The sequence below is a fragment of the Lutra lutra genome, chromosome 8 (genome assembly GCF_902655055.1).
Source record: "Lutra lutra chromosome 8, mLutLut1.2, whole genome shotgun sequence".
Lineage (NCBI taxonomy): Eukaryota > Metazoa > Chordata > Mammalia > Carnivora > Mustelidae > Lutra > Lutra lutra.
The window spans coordinates 20,167,574-20,191,533 of NC_062285.1; the positions used below are offsets into that span (position 1 = coordinate 20,167,574).

The 23,960-nt window shown below is 38.3% G+C and overlaps 1 protein-coding gene across 3 annotated transcripts in view; it reads right to left on the reverse strand.

The window, feature by feature from the left end:
• The window catches only part of MALRD1 (MAM and LDL receptor class A domain containing 1), a 763,597-nt gene that overhangs the window by 17,483 nt on the left and 722,154 nt on the right, over positions 1-23,960 (reverse strand). The window lies entirely within an intron of this gene.

A 23,960-nucleotide genomic window follows, 5' to 3' on the forward strand; every position in this document is an offset into this window, starting at 1 on the left:
ATGGACTTAATATTTTATTATGACTCACAAGTTTCCACAAATTTTTAAAAATATACTGTTTTGGATTTATTCATATATACAGCTAAAGCTCTCTTGGACCTATCAATAAATTTAGCTTATAATACATTAAAAATGGGGAAAAAAAGGCATTTTCCTGTCTTAAAACATATTTAGAAATTATAAGCACCCATGCACACAAATTAGCATTCTATGTAGATTTCTTACATTTCTACATTCTATGTAGGTTTCCCTATTAATTCCTAGTAAATTTACCATCATTTTTAAAAAATTTTTTATTCATATATAATGTATTATAAGCTCCAGGAGTACAGGTCTGTGAATCACCAGGTTTACACACTTCACAGCACTCACCATAGCACATACCTTCCCCAATGTCCATAACCTACCATCCTCTCTCTACTCCCTCCACCTGACAACCCTCAGTTTGTTTCTTGAGATTAAGAGTCTCTTATGGTTTGTCTCCCACCCAATCCCATCTTGTTCATTTATTCCTTTCCTACCCCCCAAACCTCCCATGTTGCCTCTCAACTTCCTCATAGCAGGGAAATCATATGATAATTGTCTTTCTCTCATTGACTTATTTCACTAAGAATAATACCTTCTAGTTCCATCCACGTCATTGCAAATGGCAAGATTTCATTTCTTTTGACAGCTGCATAGTATTCCATTTCATATATATATACCACATCTTCTTTATCCATTCATCTGTTGATGGACATCTAGGTTCTTTCCATAGTTGGGCTATTGTGGACATTGTTGCTATAAACATTCGGGTGCACGTGCCCCTTCGGATCACTACATTTGTATCTTTAGGGTAAATACCCAGTAGTGCAATTGCTGGGTCATAGGGTACCTCTATTTCCAACTTTTTGAGGAAACTCCACTGCTGTTTTCCAGAGTGGCTGCACCAGCTTGCATTCCCACCAACAGTGTAGGAGGGTTCCCCTTTCTCTGCATCCTCGCCAGCATCTGTCATTTCCTGACTTGTTAATTCTAGCCATTCTGACTGGTGTGAGGTGATATCTCATTGGTGCTCCACATCACTCGGCATCAGGGAAATACATACCATCATTTTTTCTTACATTACCTGTTTAGTCACACTAACCATGCCACCCTCTGTCATGGCTTGTGCCTTTACACAAGATGTTCTGTCTTTGTGATGTTCTTCCTCCTTTTCATCTAGTGGATTTCCGTCCATGATTTAAGACTTGACTGATGCAGCACATTCTCACAAAATCCTTCTTCAATGTCTCTAGCGTATTATTCTCACCTCTGAAGCAAAGTCGGCCTCTTCTTTACCTGTGTTTCTCCATTGCTGTGCAGGAAGTGACTGTATGTGCTTAATACGTGCTTGCTGAAGAACTGCTGTTATTTGCTTTTCTAGGTGCCTTCTTCACCAAAGTCTAAGTTATTATTTATTTTTATATTCTCATCATTAGCACAGTGCCTGCCACAAAATAGGTGTTTAATAAATGTTTGCCAACAAATACCTGAATGGATTGCTAGGAGTTTTATGATTTATGCCTTTCTTTTTATAAAGATGAATATAAGCTGGTCTTTTACATTCTGTTGTCATTCTGTCCTTTGATTCATTAGTGAGCTAGAAATTTTAACACAGTAAACAGATTGATGAACTTATAGGAGTATCCCTAAGGATGCTTTAAGGAGAAATTGTGTGAAATATGATTCAAAAGCATAAAAGAATCTCTCAGGAGAATAGCAAAGCAGTTACTGAAGAAAAATTATGAAACTGATCCCATTCTCCCCCGCCCTGCCAGATTCCCCACCTTTTAGTAACTCCTAATGAAGGAAAATACTTAGCATCTTGATTCTCCAAAGGTGCTGAATGTATTTGCTGCATACCATGGGAGAGCAATGTGATTTACTAAATGATTAGTATACTTATCTGTACTGCCTTCCTCATTTAAGCAGGTTACTTTTTTCAGTGAGCAACTCTGATTTCTTGGACATGAGGGAACAAATGTAACATAATGTCTTCTTGCTATGTAAGATTTATAATAAACAGAAGATGCTGAAAAGGTCCTTGAATCCTGACCTGGGGACAATTTTTGTTAAAAAGTCACCTGTATTAATATGGTAAAATATCTATCTTCAGATCAAATAATTAGAACACGGGGCTGCTAGATGGTAAAGTGCTCTTTATAAGTTTTACATGGATTTTATTTCTTAGACTATTTGGAGTCTATGTCCAATGACCATAGATTTGAAACAACTTGGGATAGGTAGTAACTGTAACATACACACTTATGCCAGTGCAGCTTGCATTATTCATGACTTGTATTTCTCATACATTGCATATAAACTGTTTTTGTTTAGTCAGTATCTTAAATGATCAGAGAATTAAACAATGACTTGATATTTAGTAAAAAATTGCAAATCATTTAAAAATTTATGTGAAATTTCTAATTTTGTTCCTTTGAGAAGTAGATTACTTTCTTTTTTAAAAGATTTTATTTATTGAGAGAGAGGGAGCAAGCGTGCACAAGTAGGGGGAGGGGCAGAGGGGCAATCGGACTCCCCACTGAGTGTGCAGCCAGACCTGGGGCTTGATCCCAGGACCCCAAGATCATGACCTGAGCTGAAGTCAGATGCTTAACCGACTGAGCCACCCAGGCACCCAATAAATTACTCTCTTGAAAAGATTTCATCTGTACACTCACAAATTACTTCTCTAAGTAAATAGAATGAGAGTAATAATGTAAGTAAAATTGTTAATCAGATTAGCAGCCAGGTTGATTAGATTAGGTGTCAGTTGCCAGGCTAAGTTTTCAGAAACTTCAGTGCCAAATCTGTCATAAAGGTGGACACCTAAATTAAATGGTCTAGTATGAGGACAGTATTGAGAATGGACACAATTACTATTTCAACTAAATTCGATTTCTTGAAATGCCCAGGTTTTTTGATGTTCAGTTTCTTCCATAGATTTTGAGTGCTTATACTTGTAGGTTTTTGGTATCCTCTAATGTTCAACATTACTATTCTAGCATTTAAGCTTCTGATTATGGACTAATTTTGTAACCCATCATGGATCCCATTAATGAGTTTGCAAAGGGTCATATGTGTAGGCATCATTTGGTATTCCTTTATTTGCTTTCAGCTTCCACAGAATGAATGAAAATTGGCCAAGCTGGATGGAATTTCTTCAAGAATATCCAACAATGATATCCCAATGTTTTGAGTCATCTGTGAGGATTCTAGTATAAATAAATTCTGGAGCATTAAGGCAAGTAAAATACTCTTTTGGAGTAAAAAAAGAAATGTTCATTTGGGTTCCAACATCCTATTTTAGATATTTGAAAATTCAATTTAATAAAATATTTACTGAGATGAATTCCTACCTGCTATTTGTTGAATTTAGGAACATAAATATGAATAGAGCAAAGATCTGCCATTAAGAGGCTTCCGAATCTGTTATAGGGGACATCAGACCAAAAGTCAGTGTGATGAAGGCTGGGAACAAAGTGCTTTGGAACCTCAGGAGTGGTTACTTCTGCCCAGTGTGTCCTGGGAAGATCCACAGAGGACACCACTTTTATGGTTAGCCTTTGAAAGTCTTCTTTTATTATATTTTATTTCTATGGTAAAGGAAGAAGTAAACCTAGCATTTCTGGAAACTTCCCCTATATTCCTTTGACCAATAAGTTGTTGGACATTATAGTCTGGAAAGATGGCAGTTGGTATCACTCATTCTGTGTCTTGGGTATATTTAGCCCATAGAAACTCAATTCAATTATTTTCATATATTATTGCAAATTTACGAATCCCAGCCATCTGACTTTTCATCTGTCCTACATGTTACTTACATAATGCACGGTGTGCTAGGCAAGGTGCAAGACAGACCAACAGTGCTGTGCCTGCTTTCCAGAGATTTATCCACAAATGGAATTATAAGTGAGTTCCAGATACTGTTTTTAACTATCAGTCTGTTGTTTGGTCAAGACTACCATACAGGTAGATTTGCCAGGTGTTTAGTCCAATACTGAATTGTAATTTAGGAACTTTTTTTTTTTTTTTTTGATAAGCCTTAACTATCACAGGGAATTGTAATGCAAATATAAAGGTAGATCACTACTAGTGAGACTGAAAACACCCTAATAGCTGAAGGTGTAATGCAGTCACATTACAACCGGAGAATACTCAGGGCCCTAAAGAACCAAGTTCAATATTCTGTTTGACTCATGCAGTTTTGGAACTGGGAGAAAACTTTAAAATAATTTATCACTCCCCATGTAATAGGTGTAACATGGGTTACAGGAAGGAGTAATTTAAGCAACATAAACATTTTAAGTTTGTAGTTCTATTTTATATTAAAAATAGAACAGAAATATAAGAATGACACAACAAAACCATGCTTTCACAAATACTATTTCTTTGGAGAAGGCTAAGAAAAAGAAAAGTCTACTTAAAGATAAATACATAAATAAAAGTAATAGTAAACATAATATGTAGGCCCTAAATTGTGGGGACAGCCTATAAATGATAGAAGTTTGGGAAAGATGACTGAGTTCAACTTCCCCCATTTTACACGTGAGAAAATATAGAATATGGTTTTCTTTCTGTTCTCCAAACCCATCTTTCTTCTTGGATTTTTGCCTCTCTCTTTGTGGCATTATCAACCATGCAGTTGCCTAAGTACAAGATCCTCAAATCAACTTTGACAGTTGTTTTTTTCTCATCTCCTATATTAAGGCATTCAACCACTGTCGGATTCAAGAATTTATAATCTCTCTTCTAAACCTCTTGTGTAGCCTTATGTCCTAAAAGATTAGATATTTTCTAATCTAGTCGCATGCTCTGCCTGTGTGTGTGTTTAAACACAGATACGATCTGGTCATTCTTCTGCTTAAAACACTTTCCTGGCTTTTATCAGCTAAGGTCCTACCGGAAAATAGCTGACATACTCAAATTGGAGAACTGCATGTTTGATAAAGTGAAAGTTTGCAGAGGTATGCCAGAATGTAGAGGAACAAGAAGAGATGGTGCAATAGACTGGGCCCGTCATCGGGCCTGCTGTCACCCTAGGCTGGAAGGGGGAAGGAGGAGGATGTTGGAGAAAGTAGCAGTAGTATGCAGAGGGGCTTTTGACAGTTCTTCACTTCTAGCAGCCAGCTGGAACTTCACTGTAGGAAGTAGTCAGGGTTATGAACACCCAGGCCTTCTCTTTTTCCTTCCTCAAGGTACCCTACTCTGGCCAAACATAATGTAAATTCAGATGACAAGGGATCCCATTAATGCAATTGATAAAGGCCAAGTCTCCAGATCAACCTTCTCCTCTTCCCCATCCTGTTTAGTGGAAAAGAGTGGAGGGTGGACCTGAGGGGAAAGATAGAAAATAGCCAGCACTCAGCTCTATTTTTTTCTCAAATGAGTTGAAATCCCCTGAGTAGGCATTCAGACTCTAGTCACCTCCCCCACAGAGTAGTACTAAGTGTAATTTTTTGTTCCCCCTACCATATTTTGTAGCTGTGGTGGCCATTTTTGGAACTCTGAGTGTCCACATTATTTTTTTTGAACTCCCTAATCTCATCTTTGTCTGGTTGCTACCTCCCTTTTGTAGCCCTCTTAATCCTTCTTCCATGTGAATTGCTAGCTCCCTCGAATGCCTCCATGTGATGTTTCAAGACTTGTCTTATGTACCGCTCACCCCACTCAAATGAGAGGCCACAGGGTAGGAAGTGGAATTCCTACGAGAGGAGCAGAAATGTGACTGTCTTGAGACAAATGCTTTTTCCTCTAAATACTCTATTGGCCTTTTCTTCCATTTCGGGAAAAGAACACAAAGTTTAGGATTGGGGGAAAGTATCAGGGAATAAACGGTATAGGCTTCTCTTTAAAATAGAGAAGAGAGAGGAGGAGGAGGAGGAATCACATGTTGTCCAATACCATTTTTAAGGGGAGGATTTGGAAACCCTGTTCTCAATTTCCCTTTTCCAACTCAAAGCAAACATTTGGCAAGATTGGCAGAGCATGGCTCCAGTATACAAAGGAACTGAGACTGGGGAGTGAGGTTCCTAGGTTTTAATGGCTGTATTTCTTTCTTTTTTTTTTTTTTTTTTAAGATTTTATTTATTTATTTGACAGAGATCACAAGTAGGCAGAGAGGCAGGCAGAGAGAGAGGGGGAAGCAGGCTCCTCACGGAGAGCCTGATGCGGGGCTCGATCCCAGGTCCCTGGGATCATGACCTGAGCCGAAGGCAGAGGCTTTAACCCACTGAGCCACCCAGGCGCCCCTAATGGCTGTATTTCTTGTGGGCAAATGCACACAACTGGAGAGAGCACAGGTTTGCCAGCATTGTGAGACACCCTTGGTTGCTGCTGCTAGTGGTTGTTGTCTAAGGGTAAGTACCTATTTCTGGGATCAGGGCAGCCTCACTAGGGACACTGTAGCTGCAAAAGTTGCTGAGTGCCTTGAACACAAAGTAAGTGAGGTTTTGGTTTTTACTAAGGATGGATATTCATTGCTGGGCCCAAGTTAGGCCTGTCCGGGGATCTTGAAGTAGAGAAAGTAGCTGCCCTTCTGCCTCCAAAGCTCCACATTATTATACAAGGTGTTTGCAGTGACAAGGGTCTGGTAGAGAGAATATAGTATTAGAGGGATAGATAACTTTATCTGTGGGCAGGGCCACTCATTCAGGCATCTCCAAAAACAAGAACACCTGAATCTCCCATGGGGTTATAGGCAGCTGGTTCAGCTGTGGAGACCCTAATCACCTTCTTTCTTATCAGAAATATAAACACCAGTCATTCTCTGGATTATCCTTTCCTTCTACTTTACCCCCAGAATATTTTGGATTATGTTTCTACTGTTACACTTATCATAGTTAAACATATGTTATGAGTTAGAAAGCAGGGTATCATCTTACATATCATCAAGCTCTTTCAATACTAGCACACAGGAAACTTAATAAATGTTTGTGGAGTTGAACCATGAAGCATTCCCAAGATCGCATTCAGATCTTGTCATTTCCTACTCCACAGTCTTTCCACTGTTGCACATATTTACAATCCTGTGAAATTACTTAGAAATTTCCAGATGCAAACTTTAAAAAAAAATCCTCACATGGACATATCTTATTTCTTAGCGTAACTAAATGAAATATGTTTATTTTCAACTTTTATTAAATTAACACAATCCCTTAGGAGTATCTGTCACAGTACAACATAATAAACAGCTCTTTATTGCCAGTTTCTCCACAGGCAAAGAAGATATAATCTAAAGTAGAAAAGCAGTGGGTATTGTATGGCTTCAGGTAAGGTGAGAATAAACGGTCCACTATTGACTTGTATCCTTTATTTTTCATTTCTTTCTTTTTTTTTTTTTAAAGATTTTATTTATTTGACAGAGAGAGATCACAAGTAGGCAGAGAGGCAGGCAGAGAGTGAGAGGAGGAAGCAGGCTCCCTGCCGAGCAGAGAGCCCGATGCGGGGCTCGATCCCAGGTCCCTGGGATCATGACCTGAGCCAAAGGCAGAGGCTTTAACCCACTGAGCCACCCAGGCGCCCCTTATTTTTCATTTCTAAGTATGTTTGGTGATCGCATCTACTTTTGATTACTGAAACAATTCTAGAAGGCTTCCATATTTGTCACTTCCTCTCAAGTGTCATGAGTTACAATCTGGTGGATTTTGTGCCATGGGAAGGGGGTACTAGGTAATTTCAGAGACCTTTCATGATGACCCCACCCCACACTACAGTGCCTTTGCTTACAGTCCCTCCAGCAATGTTTGTGTATTGATGCTACCCCAAATCTCTCCTACAGTTGTTGACCAGAAATGGGATCTTGACCCCTAGGTGGGCTAATCATTAGGTCTTTTTTGGAATAAGTAATGGGGACAAAAAGACAAAGATGTAGTTTCTCCACAAGTCTAAAGCCATAATGGGTAACTAACACCCCATTGTAGGCAGCACCATTTTTATAAAGATGTGCAGAGAGGGGCGCCTGGGTGGCTCAGTGGGTTAAGCCGCTGCCTTCGGCTCAGGTCATGATCTCAGGGTCCTGGGATCGAGTCCCACATCGGGCTCTCTGCTCAGCAAGAAGCCTGCTTCCCTCTCTCTCTCTGCCTTCCTCTCCGTCTACTTGTGATCTCTCTCTGTCAAATAAATAAAATCTTTAAAAAAAAAAAAAAAAAAGATGTGCAGAGAGAGAATTACCAAACAAAGCAGTAAAAAGCAGCAGAGATGAGAGGCAGATGAAGAATACCACTGGGTCCAGCCCTTCCCATCCTCATTCATTGTTATCTTTGAGCTCATGAAATGTACATTTTTACGCTAAATTCTTTATTCTGATTAAGCTAGCTTGAGATGATTTCTTCTGCAGTCAGAGTCCTCACTAATATATTTGGTAGCAAGTAGCTAACAGAAAGGTCACAGAATGTATAATAAAATCTACGAAACAGATCTCTAAAAACAACTTTAAGAAGCTTATTGCTGTGCTTAGCATTGTTTGAGCATGCAGTGCTTCAGCCTGTGTTTTTGAAAAATAGTAATAATAAAGTTTCTCTTAAGTCACTGAAAGGCTTCTTATGCTACAGATCCTTTTTACAGAAGCTAATGAAAAATCTCAAGGTTTATTTAGAAAGAGTAACAAATTTCCTGCTTATGTTAATTCCTGTATACTTACGTTTTGGTATTATTTTTGGTGTGAATCAAAAGACAAAAATTTGATGTGCAACATTTTTATTTAAATGTAATCTGTAGACATAAGCAATGTTTTTGGTGCTTCTCAGAAGCAATAATGGTCAACAAAATAATAGCTAGTTTTCAGTAGTCACGTAGTGGATACCGATTATGCTTTCCGAGCTAGATACTGGGGACATGAGAAAAGGACTGGTTAATATGGAAATAGTTAAGTCATAATACTACATAATAGTGCTGTCTTCCTGAGGACAACATTCTGACAGCTCAGTGACTGAACCTGAAGGGAAGCCAGGATGTTTTTGTTTGGTATCAAAAATGTGTGGGTTTGGATAGCTCTGTCAGGCAGCGGGTGTGGAAAGCCATGTGTTTTGGGGGAATGGTGAGAATTTTTCCAAAGACTAGGGGGTGGAAGGGTGGGGATGGTAGAAAGTTAAACTTGGTGCAGTGGTCTTTGAACATTGCCATTTGAGTTTCCCTAAAATAATTTAGAAAAAAAGAAAAAAAACTATGCCTCTCCTTTTATATTATTAACATCTAAAATTTTTATTATGAGTTTAGTGGTTGCAAGGGATATAATTTCTGAAATATTTTATGCGAGTTCCTTAAAATTATGGAATTTGTCTGCCATGAAATCTAAATGACAAAGTCATTCCTGCTCTCTCCTCAACTCCGACTTAATGTTCTGAAAAAGAAATGTTAAAATGTGTTCCATGACAATCATCTCGATTAATTTTCAAATTCTAAGTAGGAAAGGAGAGAGAGGGAAAGAGAGAGAAGTAACTTGGCAATGGATTCCTCTCCTACCTCTCCTTTTGTACTTCTTCATCCAAGTATCTTGGTACATGAGTCCCTTTTGGGGGGCTGTATTCTCAGTTCATACCTCTGTTTGGCTCCCTGGGGGGTATGCCTTTGTCCTCCCCTTTTCATTTATTTTGATGAGACTGAGATACGTGTGAGGTGAGAGAAGAAATGGGAAAGGAGAAGCAGCAGGCCAGATGCACCTTTTTCAATCAGAAGAGTAGGTTAAATTTGAATGTCTTTTTGAAACTACTTTGCTGTACACTTTTGAGAAGTCTCTGAGACCTAAAGTAAGCATCCTCTAGCCAGGGGGCCTCTTGTAGAGAGAATGGGGGCAGCTCCAGTTTTGGCCTATCTGGTTCCTTTGAGGGGCTCCTCTCCTCAGTCCCACAAATGAGAACTTCATCACTGTGGCCTCTGGGGCAGGATGTGTAGTGAGCAGTTCAGGAGATCATTAACAAGACAGAATACAGTCTTGAGTGATTATTTGTGTTGGGAATAAAACCTTTTGAGATTCTGGAACTTAGAAGAGAAGGTACTAGAGAGAGGGAAGTGGACAGGGAGGTAAATCAGAGCGTTACAGGCAGAGATACTGTCTGGAACCTCAAGTGTTGGACCTTGCCTGCCTCTTGTAGGAAGTGGAGACTAATATTTGGGTACCTGATTGAGTGAGCTATTTCAAGAAGGTAATTTAAAAACATCAAAATGCTTTTCTTCTTTTACAGTCATTTATTTCTACATTGTTTTATTAATCATCCTTCGTTCTCGGTCCAGTTCACATATGTTGGGCAAATTTCATAGCTATATCATCACTTTTAATGATCAAAAGTTACTTTTTAATGATTAAAAGGTAATCCGACCCACTTGAAAGATGCCAATATCTGATTCTAACCTCAGTTTGTGTCCTGCTCCTTCCCCATTTCAGACTTGACATTTGACTGTAACTACTGCTTAGGGTAAGGAAGAGGATGAGGGTCATGATCTGGCTTTGCTACATTCCCACCCCTTTTCTTGAGGCTTAACTCTCTGGTGTAGACACTGAGAAGAGGGGGAAATGGGTGCCTGGAACATTCCTACTGCCTAGTTAGCTGTCATAGTACGGGGCCCCTTTCCACCCCCACTGTTTGCACAATGCATTTGTGTAGTTCTGACTTTTTTGGTGGACTTCTCCTGTCACGGACTCCATGGTGATAGTATATGGAATTTGCATGTATATGTAAATCCGCTTCATTGGGCCCTTTCTATAATTAAAGAAAGGAAAAAAAAGGGCAGCTAAGTCAGCTGTCATCTCGGTCTGGCCTCCATTCCTCTCTCCAGGAGAGGCATCACCTCACCTAGACTAGCAGCTGCCTGATTCAATTCATCTCTGTTCTCTGTGCTTCTTCAGATTCACTGAAGAAGGAAGCTCTATTCTCTTCCTTTCCTTTGGAGGATCTTGCACAACTGGGATGCAGCTAACCCCCCACTGCCATCTCCTATCTTCTTACTGTTCTCTGGTATATTATACCACAGATCTTTTAAGGCCAGTGATGCAGAATATTCTCATGGCTATTTTCAGAACACTGAACCAAAAATTATCTTTGTCTGAAAGCATACATATGTCAGATAGTCCCAAGAACTTTTCTTTTTCTATATTTTGCTCTAATAAGCACCAGGAAGCAGATTTTGCAGGTTTTTCACCTTTTTTTCTGAACATCACCAATCCGAACTGTTGGTTCTCTTGGAGACCTCCCATCATTTGGTGTTGGGTGGTGCCGGTGGTGGCATATCCTTCCCCTTCTTTGTTGGAAAGAGGTAAAACTTCTTAACCATAAATGCTGCACTACCCTAAAGACAATGACTCCAAGAATGCCTCTTCCTCTTTTCTTTCTAGTCTTTTCCTTAGGGTAGACCAGAGAGATGAGAGATTGGATGAAAAGATTGGATGATGACAGTATAAATGGTTCTGCTTCCATTACAAGCCTTAGTGGGTTGTATTTGATGATCCCAATTACTGGTAGTTTTCGACAGCTAGGAACCTCTTATTTGAGGAATGTAGCCAGTTTCCCTCAGTTTCTTGTTAATCTTCTGCAAGAGGAGTTACTGTCACCTAAGAACTCTGGTGTGTTCAGATAGTGTGATATAAGCAGTTATGTCTAAGCTTTTCATCTTAAATAATGAAGTTACCCTTTATTTCTGGTACCTCAAAGGTAGGTTCCAGATATGGAAATGACAGGTACTAATATCCTACATGTTGAAGTCAGTGTACCTAGAAAACAATTCTATGTAGAAATCTAGGAAATGGTTGAAGGCATAGTATGGATGTGGAGATTGGAAGAGAATTTCAGTAAGGGAAAGATGTTTTGAAGCCATTAACATATAGACAACATTAAACCTTGGAGATGAATGACATCTCCCATGGAGAATGTGTAGATGGGAAGGAAAGCAGATATAGAGGGAAAGTATAAAAGTGAAGGACAGAAATGAGAGAGAAAAAGAAGTGGCTGTCAGCTGTCAGGTTATGGTGTAATGCCAACAGAATTTGTCTAAGAGATCGCTCCATAGCCCCCATGGTACAGACTGTCCAACACATATCTGCAGGAGTGAAATTCAGGGTTCTTTTTGAATATTCTCACTGGTTGTGTTAATATGACAACTTGTTCACATATTGTGATGATTAATTTTATGTGTCAACTTGGCTAGGCTATAATGCCCAAATGTTTACCCAACACTAGTCTAGATGTTGCCATGAAGGTATTTTTAGGTATGATTAACATTTACAATCAGCCAAGTTTAAGTAAAGCAGATTTCTTCCATAATGTGGGTGGGCCTTTCAATCATTTAAAGGCTTTAACAGTAAAGACTGAGGTTTCCAGAGGAAGAAGGAATTCTGCCTCAGGGCTACAGTGTAGAAGTACTACCTTGTTTCTAGCCTGATACATTTGCCTGGTGGATTTTGGACTCAGCCCAGCACCATCAACTCATTCCCCCAGGGCCCCCGCTCTGGTGCACTTTTCTTTCTTTTTCTTTTTCTTTTTCTTTCCATTTTACTTTATTTTTTTACAGTGTTTCACAATTCATTGTTTATGCACCACACCCATGCTCCATGCAATACGTACCCTCCGTAATACCCACCACCAGGCTCACCCAATCCCCCACTCCTCTCCCCTCCCAAACCCTCAGTTTGTTTCTCAGAGTCCATAGTCTCTCATGGTTTGTCTCCCCCTCCAATTTCCCCCATCTCACTTCTCCTCTCCATCTTCCAGTGTCCTCCATGTTATTCCTTAATGCTCCACAAGTAAGTGAAACCATATGATAATTGACTCTCTCTGCTTGACTTATATCACACTCAGCATAATCTCTTCCAGTCCCATCCATGCTGATACAAAAGCTGGGTATTCATCTTTTCTGATGGAGGCATAATACTCCATTGTATATATGGACCATATCTTCTTTATCCATTCGTCCATTGAAGGGCATCTTGGTTCTTTCCACAGTTTGGCAACTATGGCCATTGCTGCTATGAACATTGGGGTACAGATGGCCCTTCTTTTCACTACATCTGTATCTTTGGGGTAAATACCCAGTAGTGCAATTGCAGGGTCATAGGGAAGCTCTATTTTTAATTTCTTAAGGAACCTCCACACTGTTTTCCCAAGTGGCTGCACCAACTTGCATTCCCACCAACAGTGTAAGAGGGTTCCCCTTTCTCCACATCCTCTCCAACACTTGTTTACTGTCTTGTTAATTTTGGCTATTCTAACTGGTGTAAGGTGGTATCTCAATGTGATTTAATTTGAATCTTCCTGATGCTAATGATGATGAACATTTTTTCATGTGCCTGTTAGCCATTTGTATGTCTTCTTTGAAGAAGTGTCTGTTCATGTTTTCTGCCCATTTTTTGATGTGATTATCTGTTTTGTGTGTGTTGAGTTTGATGAGTTCTTTATATGTCATGGATATCAGCCCTTTGTCTGTAGTGTCATTTGTGAATATCTTCTCCCATTCCATGGGTTGCCTCTTTGTTTTGTTGACTGTTTCCCTTGCTCTGCAGAAGCTTTTGATCTTGATGAAGTCCCAAAAGTTCATTTTCACTTTTGTTTCCTTTGCCTTTGGAGACATATCTTGAAAGAAGTTGCTGTGACCGATGTCTAAGAGGTTACTGTCTATGTTCTCCTCTAGGATTTTGATAGATTCCTGCCTCATGTTGAGGTCTTGTATCCATTTCGAGTTTATCTTTGTGTATGGTGTAAGAGAATGGTTGAGTTTCATTCTTCTACACGTACCTGTCCAATTTTCCCAGCACCATTTATTAAACAGGCTGTCTTTTTTCCCATGTATATTTTTTCCTGCTTTGTGTAAGGTTATTGGACCATAGAGTTGAGGGTCCATATCTGGACTCTCTACCCTGTTCTGCTGGACTGTGTGTCTGTTTTTGTGCCAGTACCATGTTGTTTTGCTGATCACTGCTTTGTAATAAAGCTTGAAATCAGGCAACATGATGCCCCCAGTTTTGTTTTTCTTTTTCAACATTTTCCTGGCAATGCAGGGTCTCTTCCAAGTCCATACAAATTTCAGGATTGTTTGTTCCAACTCTTTGAAAAATGCCAGTGAAATTTTGGTCAGGATGGCATTGAAAGTATAGATGGCTCTAGGTAGTATAGACATTTTAACAGTTTATTCTTCCGATCCATGAGCATAGGATGGTCTTCCATCTTTTTGTGTCTTCTTCAGTTTCTTTCATAAGTGTCCTGTAGTTCCTCAAGTACGGATCCTTTATCTCTTTAGTTAGGTTTATTCCCAGGTATCTTATGGTTCTTGGTGCTCTAGTAAATGGGATTGATTCTCTCATTTCCCTTTCTATATTTTCATTGTTAGTGTATAAGAAAGCAACTGATTTCTGTACATTGATTTTGTATCCTGCCACATTACTGAATAGCTGTATGAGTTCTAGTAGTGTGGGGGTGGAGTTTTTTGGGTATTCCATATAAAGTATCATGTCATCTGCGAAGAGAGAAAGTTTGACTACTTCTTTGCCAATTTGAATACATTTTATTTCTTTTTGTTGTCTGATTGCTGTTGATAGGACTTCTAGTACTATGTTGAACAATAGTGGCGAGAGTGGACATCCTTGTCATGTCCCTGATCTCCGGGAAGGCTGTCAGCTTTTCCCCATTGAGGATGATATTTGCTGTGGGTTTTTCATAGATCGATTTTATGAAGTTGAGGATTGTTTCCTCTATCCCTATACTTTGAATCATTTTAATCAGGAATGGATGCTTTATCTTGTCAGATGCTTTTTCTGCATCAATTGAGAGGACCATGTGGTTCTTCTCGCTTCTCTTACTGATTTGTTCTATCACATTGATTGATTTGGGAATGTTGTACCACCCCTGCATCCCCTGGATAAATTCCACCTGGTCATGGTGGATAATATTTCTAATGTTTTGTTGGATCCTATTAGCTAGGACCTTGTTGAGAATCTTAGCATACATATTCATCAGGGATATTGGTCTGAAATTCTCCTTTTTGGTGGGGTCTTTGCCTGGTTTGGGGATCAGAGTAATGCTGGCTTCATAAAAAGAGTCTGGAAGTTTTCCTTCTGTTTCTACTTTTTGAAAGAGCTTCGGGAGAATAGGTATTATTTCCTCTTTGAATGTTTGATAGAATTCTCCAGGGAATCTGTCAGGTTCTGGGCTCTTGTCTTTTGGGAGGTTTTTGATCACTGCCTCAATCTCCCAGCACCATCAACTCTTGCTTGAATTTCCAACTTAGCATCCTGCCCTACAGATTCATGCTTGCCAGCCCCCACAATTATATGAGCCAATTCTTTAAAATATATCTCTATTTCAGTATATTAATATTTTAAATTACTATAATTAAAATGATTTCATTAATATTATGTATCATTTGTATAATTGTATAAGCATGATGTAATATAATAATACATCTTATTTGTAGAAATATGTTTAAGATATCTTCTATCAAGATTAATATATTTATATAATTTGTCAATATTCTATATTATATGTGTTAATATAGTAAGATATTTTAAGATATATACCCATAAATACACACATACACACACACACAGAAATAATAGAATACCTATCTGATCATTTCTGTTTCTAATACATGTGTGCATTCTAGCACAAAATTGTATTTCACTTAGAAACTGTGGATATCTTTCTCAGTAGATTACAAACTCCTTTAAGTCCACACTGATTCTCATTCATGTTTGTATCCACATTGTCTGGTATATCTCAAGCACATAAGAAATAATTAACGAATTAATAGATGAGTAAGATCTTCTTGATAGTAATAAGATTGAAGATGTCATTTTTTTTCCTGATGAACACTGTAGATCTATAATAACTGTCTTAATTTATATACCAAGATTGGTGTCTGCTAATTACCATGATTGCAGGCTGGAGACCTGAGAAGAATTCATCAAGTATACAAAAAACTACCACCAAGGAAAATGCAGTCATCTAGTATTCTGTGACACATTGGTATTGGTGGAGATCTAAGTCTTTGATCACATTCTGGCATGCAAGAGATGATGCATTTCTTTAATTCCTTGAAATGTCATTAAATCTTATTCTGAGCCCTTATCTTGCTCAGTTCATGGAAAAGTCAATCATTTTCATTACTGGGGTGACCTATATTCCATATGTGTGATAGGAAGATGGATATTGGGCAGGAAGCTCTCAGGATCCTGAATGGCAACGTAGATTGTAAGCTCTTCTTACTTTTTGGTATGTTTGGTTTTGGTTTTTAATTCAAAAATATGAAAAATATGAACTATTATATTAAGTTTCAGGTATACAATAAAATGATTAAAAAAATTCTACACATTTCTCAAACCATTAGTTCTGTGTATATGAGTCTTATTTTTTGGTCTTTTTGCTTTTTTTTTTTTAATGAAATTCCACATATGAGTGAAATCATACATCACTTATATCACTCAGCCTTATACCCTCTAGATCCACCCATGTTGTTGCAGATGGGAAGACTTAATTCTTCCTAATGGCTGAGAAATACCCCACTGTACGTATGTGTACGTATATCTCACATCTTTTTTTTTTTTCCAGATTTTGTTTAGAGAAAGAGAGTAAGAAAGAGTGTGAACAGAGGGAGAGGGAGACAGAGAGCATCCCAAGCAGACTCTAAACTGAGTGCAGAGCCCAATTGGTAACTTGATCTCACAATCCTGAGCTCATGACCTGAGCTGAATCAAGGGTCATATGCTTAACTGATGGAACTAACCAGGTGCCTATATACCACATTCATCTATGATGGAAATTTGAGTTGCTTCCATAATCTGGCTATTGTAAATAATGCTGCAATAAACATAGAGATATGTAGATTTTTTCAAATTAGTGCTTCTCTTTCCTTTGGGTAACTGCTCACTAGTGGAATTACTGGATTATAGAATAATGCTATTTTTAATGTTTAAGGAACCCCCATACTGTTTTCTACGGTAGCTGAACCAATTTGCCTTACCACCTATAGTGTGAGGGTTCCTCATTCTCTACATCCTCGTGAACACTTGTTATTTCTTTTTTATCTTAGGTATTCTGATAGGTGTGAGGTGCTGTCTCATTGTGGTTTTGATATGCATTTCCCTAATGATTAGTTGATGTTTACCATCTTTTCATGTGTCTGTTGGACATCTGGATATCTCCTTTGGGAAAAATGTCATGACCTGACATTAAGGTCAGATCCTCTGCCCATTTTTAGCCAGGTTGTTGTTTGGATGTTGAGTTATTTAAGTTCTTGATATCTTTTGGATGTTAACTCTTTATCAGATGTATCATTTGCAAATATCTTCTCCCATTCAGTAGGTTACCTTATTGTTTTTTCAGTTGTTCCCTTTGCAATGCAAAAGCCTTTTTTAATGATACACTCCCAGTATTGAATTTTGCTTTTGTTTCCCTTGCCTGAGGAGACCTATCTAGAAAAATTTGTCAGAAATAGCACTGCCTGTGTTTTTAGAGTTGTTGGCTTCAGGTCTCATACTTAGATATTCAGTCCATTTGAGTTTATTTTTTTGTATGGCATAAGAAAGTGGTCACGGTTCATTCTTTTGCATGTAACAACCCAGATTTCCCAGCACCATTTCTTGAAGAGACTCAGTTGCGTATTCTTGTCTCCTTTGTTGTAGATTAACTGACCAAATAAGCATGGTTTATTTTGAGGCTCTCTATTCTGTTCTATTGAACTATGTGCCAGTAGCATACTGTCATGATTACTACAGCTTGAAATCTGGGGTTGTGACACATCCAGTTTTCTTCTTCTTCAAGATTACTGTGGCTGTTTTGGGTCTTTTGTGGTGTCATATAAAATTTTAGGATTATTCTAGTTCTGTTAAAAATGCTGTTGGTATTTTGAAAGTGATTGCTTTAAATCTGTAGATTACTTTGGTAGTATGGACAATATAACACTGTTCTCTCAATTCATGAGCATGGATTATCATTCTTTTTGTTTCTGTCATCTTTAATTTCCTTCTTGAATTTGTTAAGAGTTTTCAGAGTAAAGGTCTTTCACCTTGGTTAAGTTCATTCTTGGTAGTTCATTATTTTTGGTGCGATTGTAAATATGATTGTTTTCTTAATTTCTCTTTCTGCTACTTTATTATTAGTGTATAGAAATGCAGTAGATTTCTATATGTTAATTTTGTATCCTGTGAATTTACTGAATTCATTTATCAGTTTTAGTAGTTTTGTGGTGGAGTATTTATGGTTTTCTACAGACAGTATCTGGCATCTGCAAATAGTGAAAGTTTTACTTCTTTCTTATGAATTTGGGTGCCTCTTATTTCTTTTCCTGTCTGATTGCTGTGGCCTATCCTAGCAATCAGACAAATCCCAGTATTTTGTTGAATAAAACTGGCGAGGGTGGACATCCTTGTTTTATTCCTGGTCTTAGAGACAAACTCTCAGTTTTTCACCACAGAGTATGATGTTAGCCGTGTTTTTGTTTTGTTTTGTTTTCATATATGGCCTGTATCATGTTGAGGTATGTTCCCTCTAAAACCATTTTATTTAGAGTTTTTTTTTTATCATGAATGGGTGCCATCCTTTCTCAGATGATTTTTTTGCATTTATGGAGATGATGATATGATTTTTATCCTTTCTCTTGTTAATGTGATAGATCACATTGATTTGTAAATATTGAACCACTGTTACCTCTGAAATAAATCCCACTGGATCATGGTGAATGATTTTTTAAATATATCATTGGATTTGATTTGCTAATATTTGTTGAGGATTTTTACAACTATGTTCATTAGAGAGATTGGCCTTGTAGTTTGCTTTTTTCCTAGTGTCTTTATCTAGTCTTGGTATCAGGGTAATGCTGGCCTTGTCCAGTGAATTTCAGAGTCTTTCCTTCATCTTATACTTTTTTGGAATAGTTTGAGAAGAGTAGGTATTAACTCTTCTTTAAATATTTGATAGAATTCACATTTCAAGCCATCTGGTCCTGGACTTGTGTTTGTTGGGAGTTTTTTGATTACTGATTTAATTTCATTGGTAGTGTTCAGTCTGACAAGAGAAAGGATAAAAGCCATATGCTCATGTCCATAAATGCAGAAAAATCATCAAAGTATGGCATCCATTCATGATTAAAAAAAAAAAACTCTCAATTCAAATTTTGTATTTCTTCCTGATTCAGATTTGAAGGTTATATGTTCCTAAGAATTTATCCATTTTTTCTAGATTGTCCAATTTGTTAGCATATAATTTTTCAAAATCTCTATTATTGCTTATATTTCTGTGGTTTCAGTGGGTATTTCTCCTCTTCATTTCTGATTTTATGTATTTGAGTCCTCTCTCTCATTGGATGAATCTGGCTCAAGGTATATCAGTTTTGTTGATATTTAAAAAAAAAAATAGTACTTGGTTTCATTGATCTGTTCTCTTGTGGGTTTTTTTTTTTCATTCTCTGTTTCATTTATTTACACTCTAATATTTATTATTTTGTTCCTTCTACTGGTTTGGGGCTTGGTTTTTCTTTTTCTTGCTCCTTTAGGTATAAGGTTAGGTTGCTTATTTGAGATTTTTCTTCCTAAGGTGGACCTATATTGCTATAAACCTGCCTTTTAGAACAGCTTTTGCTGCCTCCCAAAGATTTTTGGACCCATTTGCTGTTTAGTAGTGTGTCATTTAGCTTCCATGTATTTGTGTTCTTTCCAGATTTTTTTCTTGTGATTGATTTACACATTTTGTGGTCAGAGAAGATGCATGATATGATTTCATTTCTTATGAATTTGCTGAGACTCGATTTATGGCCTAATAATCTATTCTGGAGAATGTCCCATGTGCCCTTGAAAACAATGTGTATTCTATTGTTTTTGAATGGGGTTCTCTGAATATATCTATTGGATCCATCTAGTCCAATTTGCCTTCCAAAGCCACTGTTTCCTTACTGATTTTCTGTCTGGATGATTTATCCATTGATATTAGTAAGGTGTTAAAAGTCCCCTACTATTATTATATTAATGTCAGTTTAATCCTTAATATCTCTTAATAGTTTTTTTTTAATGTATTAGGTGCTTCCATGATGGGTGTGTAAATATTTACAATTGTTATATTCTCTTGTTGGATTGTTCCCTTTATCTTTGGGTACTGTCCTCATCTCATGTACAGTCTTTCAGATTTATTTAATCTTACTTGTTTCATTTGCACGGTAAATGTTTTTCCACCCTTTGCTTTCAATTTGTATGTGTCCTTAGGTGTGAAGTGAGTCTCTTGTAGGCAGCATATACCTAGGTCTTGGTCTTTTATCACAGCTACAGCATAACTGTAAAAGGTGTAACTAAGGGGTGCCTGAGTGGCTCAGTGGCTTAAGCCTCTGCCTTCGGCTCAGGTCATGATCTCAGGGTCTTGTGATCGAGCCCCACATCAGGCTCTCTGCTCAGCAGGGAGTCTGCTTATGCCCCTCTCTCTGCCTGCCTCTCTGCCTATTTGTGATCTCTGTCAAATAAATAAATAAAATCTTTAAAAAAAACGTGTAACTAAACACTGGAGTTTTTAGTTCATTTACATTCAGAGTAATTAGCAATGGGTATGTACTTACTAACATTTTGTTACTTGTCTTATGGTTGTTTGGATAGTTCTTCCCTGTATCTTTCTTTCTTGCTCTCTTCCCTTGTGGTTTGCTGACTTTCTTTAGTGATCTACTTGAATTCCTTTCTCTTTATGTTTTGCGTATCTGTTATAGGTTTTTGATTTGTGGTTGTCATTGGGTTGATGTATAATATCCTATGCATGTAGAAATCTACATTAGTTGATGGTTGCTGAGGTTGGAACCCATTCTAAAAGCACAAAAGCTTACCCCTCCATGTTTTATGCATATGATATCATATTCTGCATCTTTTATTTTTAATTTCTTGACTAATGTTTATTGATATAATTGATTTTACTGCTTTTGTGTTTTAACCTCTGTACTTGTCTTATATGTGATTAGTATGTACGTTTTTTTTTTTTAAGATTTTATTTATTTATTTGACAGAGAGAGATCACAAGTAGACGGAGAGGCAGGCAGAGAGAGAGAGAGAGAGAGGGAAGCAGGCTCCCTGCTGAGCAGAGAGCCCGATGCGGGACTCGATCCCAGGACCCTGAGATCATGACCTGAGCCGAAGGCAGCGGCTTAACCCAATGAGCCACCCAGGCGCCCACGTTTGTTTATTTTAAAGTTTGTTTATCTCTACACCCAACTTGGGGCTTGAACTCATAACCTGGAGATCGAAAGTTGTGTGTTCTTCCGAGCAAGTCAGTTGCTCCAAATCTGATACTTTTTATTATGTTTGTATTTGCTTATGAAAATTTTCTGTTTCAAATTTATCTTCCATTTGTACATTTTCTTTCCAATCAGACTCTATTCTAACATTTCTTGTATGACTGGTGATAAACATATTTATTTATTTACTTATTTCCAGTGTTCCAAAATTCATTGCTTATGCACCATACCCAGTACTCCATGCCATACAGTGAAGAGCATTTTTAACATTTGTTTGTCCGGGAACTCTTTAACAGTCCTGTGTTGTAAATGATAGCCTTGTTGGATAGAGTATTCTTGGTTGTAGATTTTTTTTTTCCTTTCAACATTTTGAATGGATCATGCCCTTCTCTTCTGGTCTGCAAAGTTTCTGCTAAAACAGTAGCTAAGAGGCTTTATGGGGTACATGTCTTCTGTTCTCTTGTTGCTTTTGAAGTCTTTTTATCACTACTTTTTTCCATTTTAATTATTATGTGGCTTGGTGTGAACCTCCTTGGGTTGATTTTGGGGCTCTCTCTCTGCCCCTTGGATTTAGATTTCTGTTTCCTTCTCCAGATTAGGGAAAATTTTAGCTATTTTTTCTTTATATCAATTTTATGCTCCTTTTCTTTCTCTTCTCGGATCCCTATAATGTGAGTGTTATTACACTTGATGTTGTTGCTGAGTTTGTTTAACCTATTAACGTATTAAACCTATTGTTTAACCTATTCTCAATATCTATTACTCTTTTTCTTTCTGTTCTTCAGCTGTTTATTTTCCATTATTCTGTTCTCCAGGTCATTCATGTGTTCTTCTACTTCCTCTAATCTACTGTTTATTTCATCTAGTGTATTTTTAATTTCAGTTATTGAGGTCTTCATCTCTAGGTCTTTTTTATGTTTTTTATCTCTTTGTTAAAAGTCTCACTGAGATCCTCCATTCTTTTCTCTAGTCCAGTAAGTTCTTTACGATCATTACTTTGAATTCTATTAGGCATATTGCTTATCTCCTTTTCCTTTAGCTTTTTGCTGTGATTTTGTCCTGTTATCTCTATTCTTATGTCCCCTCATTTTGTTTTAAGTCTCTGTGCTTATTACTCTATAGTAGGAAAATCAGTTATGTCTTCTGATTTAAAATTAGTGGCCTTACAAAGAAGAGGTCTTGTGGTGCCTTTTAGAGCACTGCTCCCTGTTCACCAGAGCCAGTCACTACAGAGGCGTTTCCTTTATGTATTGCATGCATCCTGTTGTGGCTGAGCCTTGTTTGCCCTCTGTCCAGTTGGCTACAATGGCCCCCTTTCTCTGTTCTGGGTAAGGTATGATCCTTGTGCTGTTGAAGGGCCAATCTGTAGTTACCTTGGGCTTTAAGTTGGTCCAGACCAAATGCCTACCATCAGCCCATTTGCTGGGGCTGTGGTAGCATCAAATTGTAGAACGCTTTTCCTGCATCATTTCCTGAGAGGTTTTGGGGTCTTCACCGAAACCAAATACCTGCCTCCAGTCTGTTGGGGTTGCAGTGACCCTGAACTACAGGGTTTTTTCCTTGTGCTGTTCCCCTTGAGGTTTTTGTTGGTGGATGGTGTTGGCAGTCGTTTCAGATGTCTATCCCTAGTCTCTTGATGGGGCTGCAGTGGAACTGGTGTGTATGGTTATCTTCCCCTCTCCCCAGCTCCCCAGGGCAGGAGTCACTTTGGAGTGGTGCTTTGAACTTTGTAGTTGATTAAAGGATGATACTTGTCAGAAGCTGCTACGGAGGGATTCTTCCCCAGTGGAGCAGGTTGGATGGGATAGGTCTGCAGTAGAATGCAGGGCATGTGGTGTTAGCAGGGTAGGTGAGGAATGTCACTAGTTCCTAGCAGGGCTACTTGTAGAATGAGTTTTGACAGTCACTGCTTTGGAATGACTCCTGCCCAGCTGGGTGGGTATGATGGGGCCAGATCCATAGGAGAATGTGGGGTAGGGTATACAGTGTTAGCAAGCTAGATAACGAGTGTTCATGCTTATTCTTGAAGGTGTCTGGTTGTCTAAGCTGCCAGGAGGTAGAAATGTCACCTGCCAGTTCTTATGTTCTTAGATAAGTCCCCTAAAAATCCTTGCCCTTGCTGCATGCATTCTGAGATTAGTAAAGAAATCTACTTCATGCATGCCCCAAGTAATTTTCAGATTGCTGCTGCTTTGCTATATTTTGGCTGGGTTGTTTGTTATGTTCTGTCTTTAAGGATGGCAACTCAGTTTCCTATTGCCTTCTAGCTCTTCCAAAGTAAAGCCTACTGATTTTTAAAGTACCCAGTTTTAAGCTCTGCTAGTTATAAAAACTCCAAAAGTTAAGCTCTGCTCATTTTTGGAGTAAAATGTTAGGGGCACTGGTCTTTCCAGTGTAGTTTAATCTTGTGGGACTTTGGTTCTTGACTGTTTCTCTGTGCCTCCCACCATTTTTGATGTCACTGATGCTCTAGAATTAACTGTACAGAGCCTGTTCTGCCAGTCTTCGAGTCTTTTTCTAGGTTAGTTGCACTGATGTGGCTGTTATCTAGGAGAGGAGAAGGGGAACTTGGGATCCTCCTACTCCACTATCCTCTTGGGCTCTCTCCCTCCAGTAATTGGGGTCTTCTTAGTATTGCATGAGTTCTTTTGGGTACAACAACTCCTGGTCTCTGTTTTGTATATTACCTAGAACCTGGGAGTCTTGACCTGAAACACTGATGTTTAGAGTTCACTGGGAGGGCCAAGAGAGCATCTCAT